The sequence below is a fragment of the Pleurodeles waltl genome, chromosome 12, assembly GCF_031143425.1.
Source record: "Pleurodeles waltl isolate 20211129_DDA chromosome 12, aPleWal1.hap1.20221129, whole genome shotgun sequence".
NCBI classification, from domain to species: Eukaryota; Metazoa; Chordata; class Amphibia; order Caudata; family Salamandridae; genus Pleurodeles; species Pleurodeles waltl.
The window spans coordinates 93531153-93555774 of NC_090451.1; the positions used below are offsets into that span (position 1 = coordinate 93531153).

The 24622-nt window shown below is 43.4% G+C and overlaps 1 protein-coding gene across 1 annotated transcript in view; it reads left to right on the plus strand.

Moving 5' to 3' along the window:
- LOC138268137 (excitatory amino acid transporter 5-like) overlaps nt 1–24622 on the plus strand; it is a 125790-nt gene that overhangs the window by 40892 nt on the left and 60276 nt on the right. The gene's annotated exons all lie outside the window — the stretch shown is intronic.

The window sequence follows — 24622 nt, forward strand, 5'->3', positions numbered from 1 at the left end:
TGTCCAACAGGAGTATTCTATACCATTTCAATTTGGTCAAGGTCTGTGGCGGCTGAGACCAAAAATAAATAGAAGGGGGCGCAAAAAGCAACAACATGCATAACATAACATTAACATACACACATAACATAACATACACAAATAACACACATAACATCCACACATAACATAACATACACAGATAACATGCACATCAATATAACTATTAAAAAAACACTTATCTTACTCGATGTCCTGCAGTGCATCCTCCTTCTGCAGCACGTCCTCGGAGCGCAAAGCTGAAAGCCAACTCCTTGTTAAGCAGCATGAAAAAAGTGTCTTGATTAGCTGGTGCAGGCCAGCTCCAAAAGGCACTGTATGGCTGTGCCTTCTCTCCAACCCAGCTCTCCAAGACAGCCAGGTTGGAGAGGTTTGAAATGTGCATGTCGGTTTGGCTGTAGCAAGATAGCCGGCCAAACCATCATGCGCACTTCAAATAAAGGAGTAATTTCTCACTGCTGCCAATCATTGGCAGCAATGACGCACTGGCCCCGCCCTGCCATACTACTTTTTTTGCTGGCAGAAAGCATAAAAAATATAATGATAATAAAATCATTTTAGAACCATTTTATTTTTTATGCTTTCTGAACAGCAGTGCAGGCGTTGATGCTCCTTCGCTCCCACAGAGGAACCGCCACTGGTCAAGGGTTTGGCATTGTCACTCTGCTCTGAGTTTAGGTTTGTTTCTCTATGGTTATTTTGAGTATGTTCATGTGTGTTTTTCTGAGACACCACAGGCATTAGCAGTGTATCAAATGTCTTCAGACGGCTGGGCCTGTGAGATGAGCTGTTATTGAAACCTGAAGCTTCTGTCACTCTTTGTTGTCTCTGAATATGTCAAAGCTTTGTGATGAATTGCATCCTCTGAGAGGCAAAATGATATTTCAGAATAAGGTCACATCCGAGCTTTATTTTATGAATTACAATAAGCCTCATTACGAGGCTGGCGGTCTTCAGACCGCCAGCCCCGTAGTGGCAGTCGCGACCGCCGCTGCTGTGGTGGTCTGACTGCCACATAAAGACCCTGGCGGTCAGACTGCCAGAGTTCCGCCGGCACCACCAGGATGTGTGATCCCGACGGCCTGGCGGTAGCAGTGATCGTAATTCGCCAGGGCATCGCTGCATGCAGCGCTGCCCTGCTGATTATGACCCTATTCTTCACTAGCCTTTTCATGACGGTTTCATAGCCATGAAAAGACTGGCGGAGAACAGGTGCAGGGGGCCACGTGGGGGCCCCTGGACTGCCAATTCAATTGGGGTCTCCCTGCCCGTCGTCGTCACATTGTTCACTGTCTGCTGTGCAGACAGTGAACATCGCGAGGGTGTTCGTACACCCTGCGGGCTACAGCATTGCTGCCGGCTCGATTACGAGCAGGAAACAATGCTGTAGCCTGTTTCCCGCTAGGCTGGCAGACGGAAACCTAGTGGGAAACTCCTAATAGGTCCGGCGGGATGGTCACCACTATGGCAGCATCCACCCTGTTGGGAGTTTGGCTGACGAGCTTTCCCGTCTGCCAAGCTCAGAATGAGGGCCAATATTATGATTTATCTTGTGGTTTGTTGTTGTCTGTGTGTAGGCGTGTCTGTATGTCTGTGTATATGTACTTCTGCCTATGAATATGCTGAAATTAGTGTAGAGATGGCACATTGTCAGCTAATCTTTCTGCTAGGTCTTTCCTGGAACAATCTTTTATGGACCAGTTATTCCAGCATGCTATTCCTTATTCAAATTGCTTTTTCACAGATGCCTGTCCTTCTCCTCTATTCATGACCAAGTATTGCCATTTTTTTCACAGCATTATCTCAGTTATTTTATGGGGTATGTGAGTGTGTGTGTTTGTGTGTGTCTGTTGGTGTATCACTGTATGTTTTTGAGTGTGTGGGAGTGGGTTCTGGGGTCTAAACTGCAGCCCAGATTTATCAGTGTTTCATGCAATGCAATGCAGCCAAGACAACTTGCTACTCTGAATGAAAAAGAGAGGACAAAAATGCACAATATTTACCAATATATGGTGCATTCCTGCTCTCTGCCTGCAATGGAATCTGTGCACAATCTGCTGCCAAGCACCAATGCAGGCACCCTAGTGGTGTTCAGACAAAATATAGATTCAAAAATATAGAGTTACAGACATATCGAGTTTTTAATATTGTGACAAAGAAATATTGAGTGCAAAAATATTGTTGACAGGAATTAAGATGTTTTAAAGTAAGAAAACCTTTTGTGTTCAAATTACATTTTAATTGTCTATGTTTTATATATTGTTTGTCTAATTGTCGTTAATGTTTTTACATATAATTTTTTATTTTAAGTTATGTATATTGTTAATTTAATTGTAAAATCGTAATTTATAGTTTCAAGGCGGGTTGTGATATGCAGGACTACAGGGTGGGAAGTTAAATAAGTATTATTAATTTACATATTTGTTTTAATTATTATTATTTATTTATTTGATTAATAAGTATATGTAAATTGTGTAAATAATATTTTTGTGTGTAGGGGTATAAGGTGGGACGTTAATTAAATAATAATTGCTTAATTTTTAATACATTATTAATTAATTAATTGGAAATCAATTATGTACATTGTTTAATTATAATTTTGTAATTTATATTTTATTTGTGGGTTTGTCGGGCTATAGGGTGGCAAGTTAATTAAATAATTAATTGTTAATTATTTATATCTAATTATGTAAATTGTGTAATTATTACATTACATTATTACATATTGTTTAATTTACATTTTGGGTGTGGGTTGTTGGATTTCCAGTGGTGGAAAGTTAATTAATTTATAATTAATTGAGTACAATCTATTTGTTTAAAATTAATTAATTAATTGTTATTTTATTATGTAAATATAGGGGCATATTTATACTTTTTGACACAAAATGTTTTGCACCAAAAAATTGCGTCATTCCTGAGCACCAGCAGGGCGCCATATTTATGGAATAGCGCAAGCCAGAGCTAAGGAATGGCTAGCATAAAAAAAAAAGACGCTAGCCAGAGGGAGGGGGGGATTGCAGTAGGGAATATGGAGTTAGGGTGCAAGAAATTACGCTAGACTGGTTAACGCCAATATATTTGCCCTTAACCAGCCTAGCGCCATATCTTGACGCAATAGCACCCAAAAATAACTCCTATCTCAGTAAAGACAGGAATCATGCCCACCACCCCAGTGGCCATGCCCAAGGGACCGTGGCAATTTAATTAAATAATTATAAAAATAACATATGTTTCTTATATTAATTTTTAAACAATATCATTATTTAAATTAAATGTTTTAATTGTTTTTTAATGTATATATTTAATTTTATTTTAATAGTTTTATAATCCTATGAAATTAATACTTGTATTAAAATAAGGTATATGTTTGAAGTGAAGTACTTTCCCTACTGTTGCACTGACTGGAGTGGAAATTGTAAATTTTACCCCCTCCTGTGTCCAACACTTTCCCTACTGTTGCACTGACTGGAGTGGGAACAGGAAAATGCTTCCCCCTACTGTTGCAAGACTGGAGTGCGTATATTAAATTTTACCCCTGTTGAGTTTAATGCTTTCCCCACTGTTGTACTGACTGAAGTGGGAATACTAAATTTTACCATTCCAGAGTCCAACACATCCCTTACTGCTTCACCGACTGGAGTAGGAATAGTAAATTTTACTCCTCCTGAGTCCAACACTTTCCCAACTGTTGCACAGAATGGAGTGGGAACATTATGGGCCTCATTAGGAGTTCAGCGGACAATCAGTTTGCACCGTCTGCTGTACTTCTGAAGGGGATGTTGCCGCCACATTGGCTACCTCTTCGCTGGACCCATTAAGAGTTTCCCGCTGGGCTGGCAGGCAAAACCTCGGTTTCCACCCACCACCCTAGCGGTAAACAGACAACAGCATTGCCTCCGGCTCGTAATTGCACCAGCAGCAATGCTGCCACCTCAGGGTGCACAAGCCCTTCGCAGTGTTCACTGTCTGCACAGCAGACAGTGAACATTTCGATGGTGCTGGGCGGGGGCCTCTGCACTGCCCTTTCCAAGTGTATGGGCAGTGCAGGGGCCCCCCTGTGACCCCCTGCACCTTTTCTCCACCAGCCTTTTCATGGTGATTAAACCACCATGAAAAGGCTGGTGGCAGAGAATGAGGTTGTAATCAGCAGGGTGGCACTGCATGCAGCACCGCCCTGGATGATTGCAATCTCCACCACCACCAGGCCGTAGGGATCATGGATCCCGGCGGTGCTGGTGGTACCCTGGCAGTATAACCACCAGGGTCTTAATGTGGCTGTTGGACCGCCACAGCAGCAACAGACCTGACCACCACATCGTAATGAGGGCCCATATGTACTATTCCTAGAAATTAATTATAATATATAATATATGTTTAGTAAAATGTATTATTTTTCACTTTTTTATGTGTAGTTAAATTGGTATGATTATTTTTTTTAAAAAGATTTGTTACAGTTTATAATTTATTGTGTTTACGTATAGAAATAAAATATCATTAATCAAGTCACTTTATTCGGTTAGAAAATTTTCAACCATGAGAACATATAAATAAACAACACATCACATATCTCTCAAACCTCAAAACACCCAATTATTTTTAAAAAACAATTAAAAAGACAATTACAATCAAAATTACAGTACTCAATTGATAGTTCCATAAAAGAATAAACATTTATATAAACACTAACAGAAGTTAAAAGTTAACACTATTCCGCCATGTTATAGCTTCCTTTAAAAATGAGCCTATCCCTTGCCACACCAACGCATCAGAAGTAATACACAACCACTTAAAGGCTGGGCGGTATTGCACAAAACCCCTGTCCCTCAAAAGGGGGACTACGTAGCGTTTCCTAAAAGGTGCATAAAACTCACAAAACATAATAAAATGAATTAAGGTCTGTAGGGATACACCGTCACGCGGACACAATTTTATGGAATTTTGGTCAAACTGCCCTAGCGGGAAACACAAATTGCTTCTAATTACTCCCAGATGGAATTGCGTAATGAGGGTCCTTCCCCATACATTTTCACCTCCAAGAGGCAGTTCTCTGGGCCCACCCCCACCTTTATCATAATAAGGTCCTTCACTGATTTTTCCTTAGTTCTCCTTCACCCACCATTTGTCCGAGCTGGTTAAACCCTCTGGTGCATCAAAAATATCTGAATGCCCCAATACACTGGTTACCTTTCTTACATAAGCCAACCAGGGAATTTCCTCAGCGTGATCGCATAGCAAGCACTCCCGCAGGATTTCCCTGTTGAGGGACACAAACTCATTAGTCCAAATTGAAATCCACAATAAAAGGGGAGCTATTTTAATGGCATCTTCTATAAAATCCAAATCCAACTCAACATGCAAGCAAAACCCAGGAATATTTTGGCACACCCCTAGCAACCTTCTACAAAAACAATTTTCCTCAACTGCAGGGGCCCTATTTTCCGTATAGCCCCAACGTGGGGCCCATACATCAAAACTGGAAGGCATTTACGCCTATAGACCTCAAGCAAGGGCTTAATAGGTTTATTGCCCACCCTGGCAGGAAACTCAAACGTAGCACCTACAGTGGAGTTAAAAAGCCTCCGTCTCTTAGAGATACATGGTTTCCAGGTGCCCTTATCATCAAAGTTCACCCCTAGTATATAAAATATTAAATAGTAATATAAATTCAAGTTAATATTTTAATGATAGTTTTACATTATGTGTGAAAATAAAAATACACATATATAGGTGTTTGTTTAAATAAGTACATATTTATATATATATATATATATATATATATCAAAAACGAAGTTGTCCTCATGTGAAAGCGCACTCCCAACAGGTTAATTAAACGGGAAGAAAAAGCAAAGCCAGCAACTCATAGTGAATTTCTTTAAGCAGTTTCATTATTCCAGGCCTTTGGTTATAAAATCATCTCTGACACGTGTTTCTAGGTCAATCCTTTCTTCAGCAGAGAAAAATATAGAAGTGTTTCACCCTCGTAGGTGCAGCCAGTGCTGGAAGTGTTCCAGGCATTTCTTTCTTGTTGAAAAGACCGGCATGGCTTCAGCTTGTCTAATTGCAGGCACCTGATTAATCTCTTTAATTACCAGTCCGCCCCAGTGGGCCTCTCAAGTGAGTACAGTGCATGCTGGTTATGGTGGTCCTGCAATTTTTTTATTTTGTCCCAAGTGGGTTGCTGAGCCAAACGAAATAATGAACACAAGTGCAAAACCTATGTAGGCGAATCCAAAGTAAAATTGTCAGATTTGCTGTGAATAGCCCAACCTGATTGCTCTTATGTGACAATCCATTTTTAGTCACACAGACCTGCTTCGATGTGCAGTGGTGCTGCTTTCCCAACTGGACGGGCCGGTTAGTTATCAAAAACGAAGTTGTCCTCATGTGAAAGCGCACTCCCAACAGGTTAATTAAACGGGAAGAAAAAGCAAAGCCAGCAACTCACAGTGAATTTCTTTAAGCAGTTTCATTATTCCAGGCCTTTGGTTATAAAATCATCTCTGGACACGTGTTTCTAGGTCAATCCTTTCTTCAGCAGAGAAAAATATAGAAGTGTTTCACCCTCGTAGGTGCAGCCAGTGCTGGAAGTGTTCCAGGCATTTCTTTCTTGTTGAAAAGACCGACATGGCTTCAGCTTGTCTAATTGCAGGCACCTGATTAATCTCTTTAATTACCAGTCTGCCCCAGTGGGCCTCTCAAGTGAGTACAGTGCATGCTGGTTATGGTGGTCCTGGAATTTTTTAATTTTGCCCCAAGTGGGTTGCTGGAGCCAAACGAAATAATGAACACAAGTGCAAAACCTATGTAGGCGAATCCAAAGTAAAATTGTCAGATTTGCTGTGAATAGCCCAACCTGATTGCTCTTATGTGACAATCCATTTTTAGTCACACAGACCTGCTTCGATGTGCAGTGGTGCTGCTTTCCCGACTGGACGGGCCGGTTAGTTATCAAAAACGAAGTTGTCCTCATGTGAAAATATATTTAATTTATCTTATATTTCTGTTACATGTTAATATTTTTAATATTTTATATTTTTAACTATATGTATTTAAAAAACAATACTTTTGCCTATTTTTTCAATATTAGAGTAAAACGATATTTCTTTCAATATTTTTGTATTTTAAATTATAAGTATAGGACAATTATATTTTTGGGCACAATACATATGACACAATATTTTTGTATCACAATATTTAGGTTTTCGATATTATGTCAGTGTACCCACCTTAGTTCCATGCTACAGGGGTGCCTTTGTTGAAGGCAGGATTTTTTTGTGCTGGAAAAGACAACTTCCTGCACACAAAAAATCCCCTAAGACTATTTCCTTTTTCTAAGGGTGCTGCGGACTGCAGCACACTTAGAAAGAGGAAACAACGAGGAGAGATAAAGACATTTCTCTTCTTTGTACCTCCCCTAGGAAGGCATAGCATTTTGATGCATTAACAGGTTTACCAGTGTGGGTATATCTGGGTATGCACCAAAATCCATGGGTGGATGCATGGGAACAGCCACACTCCACCCATGGAACGCCATCCCAGGGCAGAGTAACACAAGACAGTGACTTGTGCTGCCTTGCATTACTCAAGATTTACCAAACTACACAGGGCCATGAAAAGTGGCTTTGCGTTGCTTGGAAAATGTGATTTAGTGACTGTATTGCCCCGCTGATATCCTATGTGACGCAAGGGCAACGTAATCTCTTGATAAATCTGACCCTTGGTATATTGCCTGTTATGCTGCCCTTCATATTGTTTCTGTAATGTTCCCATAAGTACTGATTATTTGAGCACTAATTTGTCCTATTTTCTATGTTGGCATATTTTTGATTGGGTAATATCCTTGATTTGTGTATACGTGTGTGTGTGTGGTTGTGCCTACAAATGTTGTTAATCATGAGTGACTCTGTATACTTTTATCAGATCTGTGTAGCACCAGTCACATTTATTAAAGATCTGCATATTCGCTTGAAAGTTGCTGATATGACTGAGCAAAGTTGTAAATGCACCAGATTAATTTCTGGTCTGATATTTGTTGGAACGTGTATTATTAGTAAGGGCAGGTAAATACCTACACCTAGCAATAGGCCACTAAACCCCACCTAGGTCCAGTTAGGTCACAATAAATAAACCCAGCTCAGCCCTTGGTAGCTTGGCAATGATCGACAAGGCTTAACTTAGGGCACAAGTGTGTAAAGCATTTAAAAATCACAAAACAGTAAATAATTAAACCACAAAACACAATACAAATCCAACACCAATTTACACTAATAGAGAATATTTTATATCATTAAATGACACCAATACAATTAAAATCAGATAAGGGGAACTGGAGAAATGAATTTTTTAAGAATTAATGTTTTCTAGCGCATAGAAACTAAAAGCCCCAATGTGGTCATCTGGTTGCACTAGACTGGGGCACAGTCAAAGTTTGAGGCTGACCGCGATGGAGCCCTGCTCGGCTACAGCAAGTGGGAGGCCTTGGTCAAAAGTTTACCTTCGGACTTAGCGCTTGAATATGTGTTCAGAACTTCCGAAAGGAAGGCTGCCACCATACTTGCTACTCCCCCTCGGGCCCATTAAGAGTTTCCAGCTAGGTCAGCGGGCAGATACCTGAGTTTCCACCTGCTGGCCTATCAGGAAACAGCCTTCAGCATTGTCTCCGGTGAGCGGGTGGCAAAGCAGTAGAGCACAGGGTGCACCAGCAGACAGTGAACACTGCGATGGTGCTGGCCAGGGGGCCCCTGCAATGCCCATGCCAAGTGCATAGGCTGTGCAGGGCCCCCCTGCACCCGTTATCTGCCTGCCTTTTCATGGCGGTGCTACCACCATGAAATGGCTGGCAGAGAAAGAGGTCGTAATCCCCAGGGCAGTGCTGCCCTGGTGGATTAAGACCGACACCTATCGCCAGACTGCCAGGATCCCTGATCCTGGCGGAGCTGGTGGTCCTCTCGCTGCCCGACTGCCAGAGTTGAAATATAGCAATCGGACCACCGCATTGGCAGCAATCTGACCACCATACGCGAACCTGTCAGTCTGGTGACCTCCAGGTTCGTAATGTGGCCCTTAGTCTTTTTCTTGAAGATTTTCTTCAGCGGGACGAAGTCACCAATCCGATCTGACCTCTCTGGAGCCCTCTTTGGATGCACATCGCAGGAGACCTTGGTGAAGAATTCTACCTTTGGATGATTTTTTAGGATGGAAATCTTAGTCAAGGCCAAAGCTGAATCGTGATCTGACATCCCTGCAGTCCTCCTCAGATACCCTGCACGGGAAGTCCAAGTCAACTTTTTACATTCAGACTTTGCCACTTTTCTGGAGCTTTTTCCTTCCAACGGGGTCGACTCTCCAAAGAAAGCCGATTTTGATGCAAGTTCATCGAATCACCTTTCCAGGAGCCCCCGCTGAAATTCTGGAAGACTGGGGCTCTGGGGCTTTTTAGCGGGATGAACCTTCAATTTAGTCGGTCCCTTTATGGAGCTTTTTACCAAAAGTTCTCCAATCTTCTCCAAAGTTCTGGATCTTCTTCCAGAAGGTCTTTGAAGGTCCCTTAGGAGTCTAAAGCTCACCCAAGCTTCCAAAAGCTCTGTGTTTTTCCTTGAGGGCTAGGACTCCGGCTCTCAGAATGCACATGGCTCAGTCTCCAAAATGACCACTGGACAGTGTTCAGCTGGTCAGTTTCTTCAGGATTTGATATAGGGGACTCTGGCTAGCTATCTTTTACCTGTAGCGAGTAAGGAGTCCCTCCCTGAACCAGTTGAAGCCAGGCAAAGTCCTTCTTGTGATGAAGCCCATGTGTGCAGTTAGCGCAGTCCTTCAGAGTGAAGTGTTCAGGTGCAGGTCAGGGGTCCAGCAGGGCAGTCCTTCTTCTTCTGATGTTGTTCCTTGTAGGGATCTGAGGTGTAAGTGCAGCTCTGCCATATTTATCCTTACTCCTGAGGTGGAAAGGAAGGGGTCAACTGTACGATCACAGGCAGGCTTCTACCCCCTTGGATGACCACTTCCTGGAAAGTGTGGCAAAAATCAATCCGAAGGAGCAACATTCCTTAAAAGTCCAAAATGGCAGAAACTGAAGTATTATTGCATGGTGTATTTATTTAAACAACTATTTAAAAATAAAAAGGAAAGAAAGAATAAAAAACACTGTGGTCTTAAAGAGGGGTGTTTTATTGCAAGAAGATTGAGAGACAGTCATAAGTTCAATGTTTTTTTGCTTTTAGTTTTATCAATATTGTGTGCCAGCGATATTATTTACAACATTTTTTAGGGTTTATGATTGACTATATTCCCAAAGGGATTTCCTGTATGTGTACGCACTATAACCCTGTCCCTTTGGGGGTGTGAGGGATACCTCTTTAACTTGTTTTTGGCTCATTTCTTCTTAGCCATGTGACTGAAAAGATCAGGAGGGTGGGGGATTGGTCATATGATTGAGACCCTAACGGGTGAGTAGCTGCGCTCTATAAACTCTGATTAATTGATTGATTTAAATTTTAACCATGAGGGTGGTGGTGGAGATTATTATCTGATAAATGTTCTAATAAAGTGCATTGAAACTGTGATTAAATGTGTTTTAGCGTCTGCTTTTGCAGGCCTCTGTACTTTTGTATTGTGTTTTGTACATCTATTTTTTGTTTGTACAATTAAATATTACTCTTAGCTATAAAACTTTTCAGCTGTTCCTATTCTATCATGGCTACACTGATTGGTCCACCTTCACTGTGTATATAACCTTTGTTCTACTTTGGTCTACTGCTTTTGGCCTTGCTCGCGCCCCATCCCTGCTATTATAAGCTAAACACATGTATAAATATTTAACTAAATAAATAAATACATAATATTTTGTGTACATGGCTGTGTCTTGAAACGTACTTAATTGGCTTTCATATGTCTAGAAATCTTTACTTCTTCATCCACGGTATTGGAAAAGCAAGCATGTATTGTACGTTAAAAGTGCACTTCAGAGAACATCATTTACAGGAGTAAGCTGCTTTGATGCAAATAGCTTAGCTCTAAACCATTCCTGGGAAAGAAAAGGTGACATAACACACCAGAGATTACTCCTGACAGCAGGAGACCTCAAGAGTCAGGTCATTAAAGACGAGTTGGTTCAGGATATTCTTATTTGTACCATTCCCAGAGCAATATTGAAAGTGTGGACTATTTGTTTCTAATGGGTGATTGAATCTTCATTCTAAGTTTGAATGCCAATGAGCGAGGTTGGACAGGGATATTAACACCATCTTGGAACTATGAAGTTGGGGTTGTGATTGGTAGGTTTGAGTTGTGTTGTGTGCCCTTTGAAGTTGTTGCAGTGTGGTGACTCTCTTTTATGGCTGCAGCTGCATTGCTGCTCTAATATAGTTGAAGATGTCTTTTCACTCTTTTAAAGTCAGGGCACTGTTATCATGCCACATATGCTTGGAGTTCTGATTTAATTCTTTTAGAGTTGCAGTTGTCTTGTCATATCATGGCTGGTTCTCTGTCGTCATTCTGTTGCACATCTTGATGTCTTATCACTTAATTAGAGCTGAAGCTGTGCTCTCATAAGACTTGAGTCGGTGCTGTCTTACTCATAGTTGTTGTACTGTACCGTTATTGTCAGGGCTGCGGGAAAGGGGGAGAGGATCCAAAACGCATTTTCCTCTTTCTTTTTTCCACAGAAAAATTAAACGGAGTTACAGCCCAAACGGCTGAACAGAATAACACTAAATTTGTCAGAGAGCTAGATGTTGGTTTGGAAAATGTGCTTTTGGGGATTTGGTATATATCCATTCAGTAGTTGTGGGGAAATGAATACTGAAAAACGTTTTATATTTCATGTCTGAGAGGATCCATGGATCTGGTAGATCTTAAGATAAGATCTGCTTGGCTCCACCAAATCAACAAAGATGCGTCAGCAGCACAGAGACTGAGTCCCCGCTCCTGGAAAAAAGGATAAAAAATATATAAGGGGGCAGGGTAAGAATACCCTGCCACCCTAGGCCTGGGGGCCTGGGGCCAAAAGCATTTTTTTAAAAAACATTTTGCTACAAATTCACAGTGGATCCCTGAATCCACAGTAACTTTTTTTTTAAAATGCGAGCTCCCAGGCTAAAGAAAAAAAAACAGGAGTGGGTGCATCTAGTTAAATGGGGAGGATACCTGGGGATATCCCACTCGAGCCTCACTGAGGACCGGGGGACCCCATGCCCCGCACTGATAGGTATATTAAGGGGAGAGGGACATGCAGCCCTCCTCCCTGAGCCTCCGCTGGCCCTTGGGGACCCCATTTTACGCGTTTTTTAAAAAGTCATGAGACAGGGGCATGTGGCCCACTCCCCAAGCATTGTGAGACCATTGGGACCACATGCCCCAGGGCTGTGTTTAAAATAAAGGGGAAATGGGTGCACCCCACTCCCTGAGCCTCTGCTGCGAGGCCCTGGGAACCCATTCCGTGGGGCACATAACCATAATTGTGAGAGTCGGCATGCACCCTTCCAGAGCCATTCTATTGCCGCGGGGACCAGTAGATTCCCTGACCACCCAGACATGGAAGTCAAATGTGCTCCCACCCATTGGAAGCAGAAAGCTGCTCCCACCAAGTGGGATCCCAAAAGTTTGTCCCCACCTGTGCTCTTGTAGGCAGTGAAAAACACAGAATTGTTCCTATCTGGCAGGCACAATAGAAAAGCTGCTCCTGCATAGTGGGAGCAGTACTTGCTCCAGCCATACCCAGAATGGAGAGCCGATGAGGATGCATGGGCCTTGCTGCTCCCCCACAGCCCCAACCAAAAAAATACTGTGGGGTTCCCCATGTGGGAACCGGAGCACCTCAATAAAAAAATAACTAATGTATTTTTGGCTGCCCCCATGGCCCAAACATCAAGAGAGGATGTGGTGTAACAGGCAGAGCTGCAGGCTTTGGACTTGGGAAACCAGGTTAGAGTCTGTGTGCCAGCTCTGGGATTCTTGAAAAATCACTTAGGGCCTGATATACGACCATTACAGATTGCGACTCACAATTTGCGTTTGTTTGCGAGTCGCAATCTGTAAAGTACAACAGTGTCTGAGACACTGTTCGTGATTCCCAAATGGGTGGAAAAGGACCTGCCTCATTAAAAGTCATGAGGCAGTTTGCAATTTTAAACCTATTTGAGAATGGCCGCACTTACAGGGATGGTGGCCTGCTGGGGTCAGCTGACCACCCCTTAATGGAAAACAGGATGCATTTAAAAAATAAAAATGAAAATAAATGTTTTTGTTACAAATCATTTTCGCTACCATTCACAAAGGGTAAGGGGTCCTGTGTGGGGGGTCCTGTGTGGACCCCTTCCCCTTTGCAAATGGGTTAACACCAATTTAAAATTTGTGTTCACTGCGATTTTTTGCAACCGTGTTCACGGTCACAAAACAATCATATATGGGCCTGCGAGTCGTAATCAGGAAGGGTCGCTATAGGAATATCCCTTTCTAATTGAGAGTTGCAATCCCTTTTGAGACATGATACCGACTCACAAAATACGGAGGGTACATTGTACAAGGCCATTTTGCGGTTGCAAATGGCGAAATTCACCTTTTGTGACCGTAAAATTGCCTTGTAGATCAGGCCCTTAGTCTCTCTGTGCCAAAAAAAATGAATGTGTCCTGTATTAATGCAACAGGTGGCTGAGATGGCACTAAATAAAACTACAAAAAAAAAAGAATGTTGTGGGGTGCCCTGGGTGGGCACCGGGGGGAACCTAGAAAAAAATTGTAAGCTCTTGTGCAGCCCTGTTGATTAGGGCTGCTTGCAGGGAGCCGGGTGCTGCTTGTGGGGAGTCAGCAGGGCTGCAGGGGCTCTGGGGCCTCCCATGGCCCCCAACAAAAATGTGATCTGTGTGTAACCCAGGTTGGACCAGGTCACCTACAAAAATTAAAGAAAAAAGGAAAAGTGATTAATAAATGCGAGGCTAAAGACGCTCACTTAATATTAACTGCTCCTAGCAAGGTGCGCCACATATGCCCTGTGGATTTTTGAATTGCATATCTTCTTGCTGGTGGTGCTCCTAGAAGAGGAAGGGGCAACACCCGGCATGTTTTTAATGTTGTGGTGGACTTCTGTACTCCCTGTTGTACCGATTAGATAAAAAATTAAGGGGCATATTTAAGAGCCCCTAGTGCCTCCTTGTGTCACATTAGCAACATTTTTTTAATGCTAATGTCACCCAACGAGGCCAAAATCGCTGCGCAATATTCACAAAGTTGTGCAATGCATACATTGCACCACTTTGTAACCCTTTGCGCTCCATTATGCTTGTGTCAGATATAGTGTATGCAAATGGGGCTTTCCCCTAAGAGATTTCTTTGTGTCATTTTTTTCTGCACTTTTAACGCCTGCTCAGAGCAGGGGTTAAAAGGAGAAACACCATTGATTGCAACGGGCCTCAATGGCCTTTGCAGGATTAGCGTCAACATTTTTTATTCTAATCCTGCAAAGCTCCGGACTAGAGTAAAAAATTCTGATGCTTGGCCCCTAACTACCTCCACGGAGCGCCGTATTTTAAATACGGCGCACACATGGTGGCGTTAGGGGGGGCGTCTAAGGGTGCAAGAAAACTGGCGCTGAGCTATGTGCAGCGTCACTTTTCTTAAATATGCCCCTAAGTCTCTTAGGTCATTAAACTCATGACCCCCAGTAGAGCTTACTGACTTTTTCAAAAGCACTCTGTGTAGGAGCTGTATGGTCCTCAGCTGAACTGCGGGGACCTCTATTGGTAGTTCTATGGTTGCACTTTGTGCCTCGAAAAATGTTAAAAGAAGTACTCAAGGACATGAAAATGTTTTATTCCAAACATTTTATGACAGTCACTTTTATTAGCCATTGCAATGTATGAAATATACATGGGATTATAGTTATTGGTGACTTGGACAAAGCCAGTATGTTTGATTTACTTAACATCATCTTACTATACCTTAACAAACCATAGAAATTCACTGAAAAAACAAAGGTTAAAGTGACGTTATAGTTAGGTATGGTAATAATATTTTACTTTACATTAAAAAAAACTTATAAATTCACTGATAAAACAAAGGTTAAAGGAATATAATAGCTAGGTGAAAATGTCTTTTAAAGCACATTGTTTTAAATAAACAAAACCAGTGAAATTCACCAGTTAAATCATCTCAATCAACCATTGGTATATGATGGCCTTCCTGTAATTTCCAAGCCTGAATTCCAGCCTTGCTGGGTATAAACATGTTCAGTGGTTTGTGGAACAGTGGAAACGAGTGAATGGGTGGGCAGCCTCGGTGATCTACATGCTGCTTGTCAGCTGCCTGCAAGCCTTCAGGAAGTCTGTGGTCTTGAGAGATGGCCAAATGTAGTCACCTTGCAATGGTCCATAGAAATGGTCAGAGCATGGAGGGTGGAGGAGGGCAAAATGTAGTAAGGGAACAGAAATCCAGCTGAGTAGTAGAGAATGCCACCAGGTAGGAGAAGCACTACCCACATCACTGGCAGTAAAAGACTGCAATCATTAGGTGTGAGGTAGGGACGATACGTCCTAAAAGTACTATATTCCAAACCAAATACATTCCATGACCAAGGGTAATCTTTTACTTCAAGCCCCCATATTATAAGACAGCAGTGGACACTTCGAAAATGTACTAGAAAGATGGCTCCTCCACCAAACATATTACTTTACAGAGATGATACGAATAAATTAAAGCCTTTCAATAAAATGCTCAAGGTGATGAGCTCTTCCTGAGCTCTTCTCTACTTGGTCAAACCTTGGCCAATAAATAGTGACACATTACTCAAATCTGGAGATGAGTAGAGCAGAGCACAATAGCTGAATAAGAGTGGTGAAAATGGTAGCAAGGAGGAACTGAAAATATTGTGTTTCGGTTGCAGGGAGGGAGGTTCAGTAAGTCTTCACAAATCCTTTCTGAAATTTGTGACTTTAATGTAAATGGCGGCCAACTGGATAAAAGCTGAAGAAAATTTAATGAATGAAGAACATGTCGGAGATGTCAGATGGCATCGTTGTCCATAGTATTACCACATAACATTGGAAAAGATGAGTAGACAAGAGAGGACAAAGCACCAGCTCTGGTAATCGCAGCATCTTCATGGAGTGAGGTGAGTTGGTTGTGAGGCACAAGCCGAACATTCTGACCCATCTGGAGACACTACTGGTGTCTAACCATAGTTTGTAACAGAATAGCTAGCTTCTCTACAGCATGTGCAGTGGTAGCAGGACTCATTGGTGATAAAGGTGACACTATGCTGCAGAATATTTCATTTATTACTCAACTGAAGGACACAATAAGGGGTTATTACTTTCTACATCAGGGCCCATGCCAACATTGCTAGGTCACTGATTGAGTTTAACTAACTGCGGAATCTCCAGGGGCCGTAACTGAAGAACATAAGACTGAGATCACCTCCTATCAAAAGAAAGTATGTATTGCTTGATAAAGGGATATATATGTTATCCTGAGGACAATGCTACAATGTTTTTCATTTTTCTTTTATTTTCATATTTCTACTTAATTACTCCATATTGAGTCTTGTCCGATTTCCTTATTTAATTTCCAGAAAACCTTTATTTGAACTTAGTATAGGGTTTGGAGGCTTGACGTTCATAATCGTGATATTATATGGGTGAAAGGCTAGCTAGCAAATTTATGCCAACTAAGAAACTTTACTTTGAGACTTGACATGCACTATTGGCTCTAGACATCATCCTTAAAAGTCACTTTCTATTTATGTAAGATATATGCATGCACTGTAAGAATGTCGGATGTATCTCTCTGTATGAGTAATTATACTAACAAAAGTTTACCTAATACTTATTAATGTATTTTTATACAATTTTTCTTTTGGCGCTGGTCCTTCTAATGAAGGGTGCAAGAACACTTTTTTTCACACAGACATTAGACAAAGACAATACATGATACAAGTGTATAAATCAATGTACAAGAAATGTTACATGAGACTATAAGGGTTACAAGGTGTAGAAGTCAAATATCACCTATACTGGTCGGCATTATACATAGTAAGGCCCTCTTTACAAATTTGCCGGTCCCATGACCGCCATGGTGGCAATGGCGGTCGCACCGCCGTCGGGCAGGCGGAGAAGACCACCATATTATTAGCATGGCGGTGTTCCCAACCGAACACAGCCAATACACCACTAGTACCGCCATTGTGGACTGACCGCTGTGGCCCGCGGCAGGCATCTTCAGGCCCGCGGAGACCATGTTTCCGCCGACCATATTACGAGTTTGTACACCGCCAGGATTTCCAGGGCAGTTACACCGCCACAAAAAGCATGGTGGAAATCAACAATAGAAATGGAGACACTCACCTTCAGGAACACAGACACGTCCACTGCCGCCATGGAACCCGAACTTGAAGTCTTTCCACTGCTCTTTCTGGCCATACTACAGCAGAATCAGTGACGGCGATGAAGACAACAACCGTAAGTACACCCAGCTAGCACACACTGGAGGGAAGGCCATTAGTACACACCCTTCCACAACACACAACCTCAGCATGGCAAAACACGGCCACACACACCTACAAACATACACCCGTACCAACACACATACACATCTACATACACACAGACAAACAACACACACCACGGCCAACTTAGACGTGCCATACACACACCACACTGCACACACACACCACCACCACTATGAAACACATCTACACACAACACGACCGAGTCACACAATGATAACACCATCGTAAACACATAAACGCATTGGCATAGAGCCGCACTGTACACCTCTACAGGTAAACACATACTGTCTGCAACACGTAATAACAGCATACAATCAATAGAAACATTAACACTGCCCAACAACTGGTCTGAGAACACGCCACTTCCACCCAACACACAAAGTATGTTACAGATGCATCACAACACACACACCACTGCAACACATCACAACAAGTCCATAGCACAGCTCACCCATACAAACCATGCTGCTACACAAACACATCACAAACAGTGAAGCCACACACCCAATCACACATGTACAACAAATACATGTGGAAGGAAAGCCAGGATGAGTTTGTAACTATCGACACCAACGGTGAAGTTGAGCAGATGTATTGAACTGACTAAATAGAGGTATATACAACGATATACAAAATGGGTCCCTGGCACCCTGGGAAATGTCTCACGCCCTTACTTGACTCCTGACTGAAAAGTGGCCTCCGCATCACAGGGGCATCAATGGGGCAAGCAGGCACCTCAGGGATGATGGGGGGTGAGATGGGGGCTAGGGTTTGGGAGGTGGGCCCTTAGGTTTAGGCTTAGAGGGGGGGTTTGGACTTTGACTTAGCCTTAGGGGGAAGGCCCTTGGTTTTGGCTTTTGAAGGGCCGTCCCTAGCTTTTGTGGGGGTTGATGTCTTAGGTGTGGTAGGGACATGGGCAGTACGAGGGGGCCATGGGATGACTGGAAGGTGGAAGGACTGGGACTGGGGAGGGTAGCAGGGCGCTTGGGGGAAACAGGGACTGGGTCAGTGGGAGAGAATAGGGAAAACCTGTACAAAAATCTTTTTTTGGGAACACAAGGACGGTCATGGGAAAATGTTTGGGAGTGGAGGGAGAGGGAGTGCTTGAGAGGTGGGTACAGGTATGTGCCTTGCGTGCTGGTGCATGGGTGGATGCCATGTGTGTGCTGGGTGTCTGCTGGGTGGGTGTATGTGGGGCATTTTGGTGTACTCGGAGGAGATGCAGGGAGAAGCCAGGGTGGATGTGTGAGTGTCTGTTGGGGTGGTGTGTGCAGATAAGGTGGATGTGCTGCATGTGGGGGTGTTGGTAGTCGTGGTGAGTGCACATGTAGAGAGAATGGGTTGGATGCATTGGTGTCTACTAATGTGGTGATGGTGGGCATGAGGGAACTGGTGGCTGGATCTGGGAGTGTTGCTGTGGTGACAGTAGGTTTGATTGGTGTAGTGTCTGTGAGGGAGGAGGTGGTGGGGGAGTCTGTGTAGGGAGTGGATGTTGTTGTGTCTGCATGTGTCTGTTGTCTGTGTGCATGGCGGTGGTGGGATTTGTGGTGCCTGTGTTTGTCTTTGTGAACAGTGTCTGTTGAGGTGGATGAATGGTGGTCTGACTGTGTTCTTTGGATGGGTGTAGGGAAAGGGGTGTGGGATTGGGCTCAGGTAGCTGGAGGGGGACGGAAGATGAATGGACACTGGCTGCCATCAACAAGGAGGCCAGAGCCTGAAAGGATCGATGCAGGCCAGTTAGGGCACCGTAAATGCCTTCCAGGTAGACATTTGACTGCTGCATCTGTGGTGCCAGTCCCTGGATGGGATTCACAATGGTTGACTGTCCCACAGAGATGGACCTCAGGAGGACAATAATCTCCTCATTGAGGGCAGCAGGGCTAACTGGGGCAGGGGCAGAGGTGCCTGCAGCAAAGGAGACACCCACCCTCCTGGGTGAGTGGGCACGGGCAACTGGGTGGGGAGCTATAGGGAAGACGGTTCTGGAAAGGGGGGTGGCGGACAAGGATGATCCTGGGCTGGTCCCATATGGATCTGCCACCTCCAGGGAATGTCCAAAGAGGATGTAGTTGATCCGGTCTCTCCGTGGCACTCCCCTCACCCTCCATCCCACTGGTCCCCTGTGCTCTACTGGTCTCAGCCTCTTGGGCCCTGTGGGCTGCAGCTTCCCCGCTTGCTAGTGCCCCTTCTCCTTCGCCTGATGATGCTGATGCACACAAAGACCGAGGAGGAGAGGGAGGGAGGGTGGGAGAGAAACAAAGGGTGCAATGGGTCAGTACATAGCCATCATTCACACAGAGCAACAACCTCAAAATGTGCTGACATGCCATGACATTGCATGCCTTTGAACTGACATGCACATCTGCCTGAAATCATGGGCAAACTGAAGCTATGCAGTGAAACCTACTGATGTCGAAACATATGGCACACTTTGACTACATGAAAAATCATACAATCCACAGTAGCACAGTTGCCACACTACCATGCTCGTTTGCATAGACATATCCTGTACTCCTTACCCATACGATTCCTGCATGGCAAGGTAATATGGGTTTACATTCCACTTGCCTATTCACACTGGTGAGCTCGACAATGTACTGCATTTGTGTTGGTTGTGCAACATTGACTCTTATAGTGATGGTTGTCCCTTTCTTGGTCTCTTTGCAGGTCTGTTGGGTGGTGTTACTCTGGTTCCTGCCTTGACTGGTGGCTCCCTTGACACAATCTTTCAGTATATGTCTGTTCTACTGTCATACTCCGTGCACATTGCACCCCCTTCTGTCCATCTTCAAGAGTTTAAATGGTCAATGTGTTAACTGTATTGACATTGTGTACAACAGTAAATCTTACTTGTTACAATAAAGACAGGTAAGCAGTAGCTGTGCTCAATGCTGTTTATTGTGATACACAAGTGTAATGGATGTAGAGTGGGGTAATGGTGGCTGTAATCATCAGAGTAGTTGGCCCAGCTGCAGGTGGTACAGGTCCATTATCCAAGGGACATGGGAAAATTGGGACATGACAGTGGACAGTCAACAGTGTGTGTCAGTGGCACACAAGGGAGAATGTTCAAGAAAGGGTCACTTCCTGGCAGTGGTTTTTGTCTTGGCATCAGGTCCTGAAGGATGTCTGGATGTATGACCTCGTTTGTGTGGGGGTTTCTCAGCCACAGAGGGAGGGGTGCTAGTGGCCTGTGGGTCCTCTGGCAGGGCCTCCATTCCACTAGCTGAGGCAGATGTGGATGGCTCTGTTGGTATGTGGCTAGTGGAAGGGGCCTGCTGGTGGGTGGTAGGAGGTAGTCGGTTCTTTGAGCACCCTTGCAATGGAGGCCATGGTGGCATTGTGGGCTTCCCACTGCTGAATGGCCTCCTGGTGGTATTCCCTCTGCATCCTCTGGTTCATCTGCAAGGTTGAGATGATCTGGCCCATCTTGTGGCCATGGGATTGCTGATATGCTCCCAGGACTTTGGTGATGGCCTCCTGGGAGCTGTGGTGCTTGCCATGTGAGGGCTATCCGTGCACAAGGGAGGGACTGTGTGGGGATAGTGGCAGTGGGGTGGGGTGGCATGCAGGGGAGGTGCATTAGGTGACTAGGGGGGCAGAAATGGAAGATGGTGAGAATTGGAATTGGGAAGTGATAGGGTGGTGGAGATGCATGCTGTACAGGAGTCATTGGTACCAGGGGAGTGTTGTTGACTTACCAGAGTCCAGTCCTCTGGTTATTCCAGTCAGGCCCTAAGGATGCATGATGTCCAATACCTTCTCCTCCCATAATGTGACCTCTGTGGGGGTTCACCGCCACTCTTGTTAATGGCAATCTGGTGTCTAGATGCCATGGAACGGACCTTCCCCCTAAGGTCGTTCCACCTCTTCCTGATGTCCTCCCTTGAGCGTGGATGGGTGCCCACTTAGTTGACCATGTCAACTATCCTCTGCCATAACTCCATTTCCTGGCTATAGATGTTTGCTAGACGTGTGCTCCCAACAGTTGACGATTTCATCTACCATGAGCCTCACCTCTTCATCAGTGAATCATGGGTGTTGTTGAGGGGATATGGTGGTTGTGATGTGGTTTGGGGGGTGTCGTATGCAAGGTTGGGGTGAGTGGGGCTTGGTGGGGTGTGGGGGGTGCTTAGGTTTGTGTACTGGTGTGTTGTGGTGTTTGTGTGCAGTTATGATGTGTGTATGTTGTTGATGGTGCAGTTTTGTTATGTGTGCTGCATGTGTACTGTATATGTGCATATGGAGTATAATTGGTAGGTGATGGGTTTGTGGCTCCTCGCTGTCTGTCTGTGGTTGTAGTTGCAAAGGATTGTGGGTTGTGTGTGGGTGTGTCTTATAGTGGTGGGTGTGTGTAGTGTGGCAATGTGCGTCAGGTGTGGGGTGTTCATACTGTCCAATGTGGTGTTGGGTTCTTGTGGTGGTAATTTGAGTGCAGCAGTTTGCACCACCAATGGTTTTCTGACCCGTGCAATGACCGTTGTGCTGATTTGTGGGTCATAATATGGAGGGTGTGATGTTGTCGGCATGGCAGTGCTGGTAATGGGACTGCTTCTTTCCCGTCCTCGGTCAGCCTGGTGGTCTTGGATTTGTGACTGTTTTTGTGCGGTCTTCAGTATGTGACTTGTGATACGGCGGTTGGGATACTACCATCACTGGCGTTTCTTTTGGCGGCCATCACCACGGCAGTCACCAAAAAGACCGCCAAACACGTAATGAGGGCTTAAGTTTTCATGGTCTAGAGAAACACAAAGTCAGTATCTAAAATGTAATGCAGTGATTGGTGTTTGTACTAATAAAACTTTATTAATACCCAAAGGAACCATTTTTAAGCAACCTCAGAATAGTGAATGATTGAGAAAAACGGCAATCAGTTTCTAAATCCATGCCTTGCAGTTTCCAAATAGTTAGTTGAGGCTGGTTATTAGTTCGCTGTGCTGTATTAGAAGGATTGCAGTTTATGAACTGCTAGTAACAAAAGGATCTCTGTGACAAATGCAGTAACCTACTGAGGTAACAGCAAAAAGCACATATCCGTGATCTTCATCTAACACAGGTTTTTACGGCAGACCCATTAACCCTTTCTGCTACATTTTGAGTCAAACTATGACCAAACAAAACACATATCTCCGCAGCATGCACATTAACCTCCATAGTTATCTTACCATTATAACTATTTGCAGAAAATTGCTGGGTAGACAAAGATCTCTGCAGCAGGTGCATTAACTCCAATGAATATTTCAAAATGCTACTTCTTTGTGAAAGTCAAGTAAATCAGAACAGATTCATTGGTACATTTGTGCTTGTTTCCAATTTCTTTGTGGCCGAGTTTAAAAAAAGATACATTTGTAAATTGATTGTCAAACTTCATTGACAGCAGTGGCTAAAGGGTAGCATACCTAAGATACAATGCATTTTGGAATCATCATACTGTTTCTCATGGGTTTAAGCAGTATGAAAAAAGTGTGGTGTCTCTAAAAGGTGCCGGATCTCAGAAGTGTAACTAGGAATTATTTTGAAGCAGTCTGGCCTATGTAACTAATGGCATGACTGAAACATGTAAACTAACGTTTTGTGCTTCCCGTAGCCTTCAACCAAAGTTATATTTTGGTGCATCTAAGCTTTCTCTTATAGCATCCAGATATATCACACAACAACTGGCTTACACCCAGAACAAGGCTGGACTATTGGCTTTGCCAGTGGTTGTTGGCTGTTTAAAATACATGAGTAACAGCAATGATGTTGTTGTAAATCATACTGGAAATGTTTCAGTTTTGAAGACAATATGAGACTATGAATGAAACAATAATAGGATCTGTGGAAGGGGTAGTGCTCTTTAGAGTATCACAGTCACCCCAGTTCTTCTCTTCATACCACTTTCCTTTGCAGTGTTAGACCTTAACCCCCTCTTTCTCCGCACATCTTTCTAAAGTCCACCACATGCATATCTCACACATCATATCTTTTCTTCCAATGCCTTCTTTTTACTCTATCCCTGCATTTATCTCCTTCATATCCACACCCTCAGTTAAACAGTGCACTCACTCGCCTGTAAAGAGCACATTTTATTTAACCTTTTTATTGTCAATATTTTAATCATTGTGTACTTTCTTTACATACATTTGCATTGAATCATAATTGCAAATGCCACACATAACCATTCCCTATGCGCTCTGCAGATGAATCAAGGATTGGGTGTCCATGTATCCTGAACATTTTTTTGACCCATTGACAGACACTGTGATTAGGTCACATTGCCTTCAGCTTCAATTCCAGAGCTCTCACTAATGGTCTGATATAAACACCTGGAGTCGACTCAGTTCAAAGTATACTATGTACAAGAGTAAAATGCAGCACAAAAGAAACGACAGCAAAACAACATCCCAAAAAAGGCAAACACTCATTGGGATTAACTAAATCGTGTGAAATATAAACAGGAACTACAGCATTGAGATGGACTATCTTGATGTCTTTTAGATTCATTGTTTTTAAATGGATCATTGTTTTTGGTTGCAAAGTTAAGAACGTGAATATAGAGCCCGATCGGAACACATTTCAATGTCTGGTTTTAAATACTTCCAGGCTTGTGACCCATAGGGACCTGGTCCACCTAAAGCCCTCCTTCATCAGGGTCTTGTACTTCCAATTGAATGTCATTTTGATATATATATATATATGGTAGACAGTTTCATAATACTATAAGCTACTGCAATAACATAAAACTACAGTATCCAGTAAAACCATAGTGTGATCAAAAATAATTTAATGTCAATATTCAGGCTCTTCTTGAGAAATTGAGCCAGCTAACACATGTTTTGCCCCTTGTTTGGTGCACAGGCTTGGGGCTTTTCAAGGCTAACGAGACAAGCGATTTAAGGTATCCTCATATTGTTAATAGTAGTGAGCAGTTTATAGCTGCTGATTAATACAGTAGCAAGCTCGAAGTCAGGCGTCAAAAGTAATGTGGTCAGGATACCAGGCAAGTCAAAAACGTCTTTGCAGTCCTCGGTCATGTAGCATGGCCCACGTTTTGACATGAAACATGCTACAGGACTGAGGACCTCAGAGACTTGTTGCCACTACAATGAT